Here is a 2500-nt window from a genome sequence, read left to right on the forward strand (position 1 = left end):
CCCGTCCCCCGCCCCCCCCCGCCCTCCCCGGCCTGCCTGCCTGCCTGCCCGCCTACCCGCGCGCGGGGCTCCTCGGCCGTCGGCAGGACGCCCTCGGCCGCTCGTGCTGCGCCAGGCCCCCTGCTCCCGCCGCCGCGACTGACTGGCTGGCCGGCCGGCTGGCTGACGGACTGACCGTTGGGCGCGCCGCCAGCCGCCGCCCACGCCCAGCGGGGGGCAGGGGGCCGGTTGCCAGGCAGCGGGGCGAGCGCGCATGCGCGGTCCGCGCGGTTGCCGACCCCCTGCGCCGCTTCCCGCGGCCCAGACGGAGCAGAAACGGCCGCGCGGCTGGGGTGGGGCGGGGCGGGGGGAGGCCGAGGGTGGGCGCCAGGGCGAGGGCGGGAGACACCGCGCTCCTCCGGGTCTGTCTAGGGGGCAGGGGCGGGTGTGTGTGTGTGTGTGTGTGTGTGTGTGTGTGTGTCTGTGTGTGTCTGTGTGTCTGTGTCTGTGTCTGTGTGTGTCTGTGTGTCTGTGTGTCTGTGTGTCTGTGCGGTTGAGCACGCCTCCGTCCGGCGCGGGGGGGGGAGGGGGGGGGGCAGTGGGGGGCAGATAAGCGCCTCGGTATCTTTTACGAAAAAACTTAAAAGCTAAAAGAAATTGAAACGATGGCGGCGGCGGCGGCGGCCTTGGCGGGGCGGGGGGGGGACGACGACACCACGCCGACCCCACCGCCTCCCGCCGGAAAAAAGCCACCAAGCCAAACCCCAAAACGAGCCGAAAGAAAAACCCCACCAACCCCACACCCCACACGCGCAACCCCCAAAGCTCCAGACGCAGACTCGTAGAGCGTCTGCACGGATCGGGAGGGTTCAAAAGCTAGAATCGTAGAATCGCGGGCACCGTCCCGCACCCACGAGAGGGTCGTCACGTCCAGCTCCTGCCCCTGCGTGGGACAAAGCGCCCCGCCGTTCCCGGCCTCCGTCATCCGGTCGCTTCCTGAAGAAGGGGACGGGCGCGGGGCCGTGACCGCCTCGCTGCCGGGGCCCGTGGCGCAGCTCTGCCGCCCTCCGGGCGAACCACCTTTTCCCACCCACCGTCCGACCTCAACCTCCCCCGGCTCCGGCTTCCTGCCGTTCCCTCGGCTTCTGTCGCTGCTCCTCAGCAGACAGCAGAGAGAAAGAACGCGTCAGCGCCGAACCCTGCGGTCGGGAGAAGAGGGACGGGGCGACCACCGTATCGCATGCCCTTCAACCTCGATAACGTGCCCGGGGGGGACCGCGTACGAAGCGGCTGGGACGCTCAGCCCTCCCGCCCTGGCGCCGCGCAGCCCGCCCCCCCCTCCCCCCCCCAACCGCGGTCCCCCCCCCCCCCCCTCCGGTGAGGAGGCCGAGTCTACCCTCTCGCGAGCGCGGCCGGACAGCGGGGCCGTCCGAGCCCCGCCACTCCAGTCCAGCCCAGTCCGCTCCGCTCCGGACCGGAACAGCCCGGTCCGGTCCGGTCCGGAATAGTCCAGTCCGGTCCGGCCCAATCCGGTCCGGCCCGGTCCGGAAGTGTCCGGTCCGGTCCGGTCGGGTCCCTTCCGGTCCGGTCACGTTTCCGGGTCCCGAGCGCCTTGGTAGACGGCCCCATCCGCGCCGCGCTCCGACGTGACGTCTACCCGAGCCCCGCGAAGGGTCTACCCCTTTCCCCCGCCACTCGGCCTCGGTCTCCCGTGAGGAGGCCGGGTCTATCCTCCGGCGAGCGCGGCCGGACACCGGGTCCGTCCCGAGCCCCGCCAGTCCGGTCCGGTGCGGAACGGAACAGTCCAGTCCGGTCCGGTCACGTCCGGACCGGTCCGCTCCAGAACAGTCCGGTCCGGTGCGGTCCGTTCCGGTAGAGTCCGGTCCGGTCTGCTTCGGTCCAATCCGGTCGGGAGCTGTCCAATCCGGTCCGGTCCGGTCCCGATCCAGTCCGGTTTGTTCCGGTCCGGTCCGGAACGGTCCCTTCCGGTCCGGTCCGGTCCCTTCCGGTCCAGTCGCGTTGCCGGGTCCGGAGCGGCTTGGAAGACGGCCCCTTCCGCGCCGCGCTCCGACGTGAGGTCTAGCCGAGCCCCGCGCGAAGGGTCTACCCCTGCCGCGCCGCGCTCCGACGTGAAGGTCTACCCCGAGCCCGGCGAGGGATCCACCCCTTTCCCCCGCCACTCGGCCTCGGTCTCGCGTGAGGAGGCCGGTCCGCTCCGGTCCGGAGCAGTCCGGCCCGCTCCGGTCCGATCCAGTCCGGTCCGGTCCGCTCCAGAACACTCCGGACCGGTGCGGTCCGGTCCGATCCAGTCCAGTCCGGTCCGATCCAGTCGGGTCCGGTCCGGTCTGGTTCGGTCCGGTCCGGTCCGGAGCTGTCCAATCCGGTCCGGTCCGGTCCGGTCCTGTCCGATCCAGTCCGGTTTGTTCCGGTCCGGTCCGGAACAGTCCGGTCCGGTGCGGTCCGGTCCGGAGCAGTCCAGTCCGGTCCGGAAGGGTGCGGTCCGGTCCGGCCCGGTCCAGTC

This window comes from Caloenas nicobarica, unplaced genomic scaffold, assembly GCF_036013445.1.
Source record: "Caloenas nicobarica isolate bCalNic1 unplaced genomic scaffold, bCalNic1.hap1 Scaffold_282, whole genome shotgun sequence".
In the NCBI taxonomy this organism is placed as follows: domain Eukaryota; kingdom Metazoa; phylum Chordata; class Aves; order Columbiformes; family Columbidae; genus Caloenas; species Caloenas nicobarica.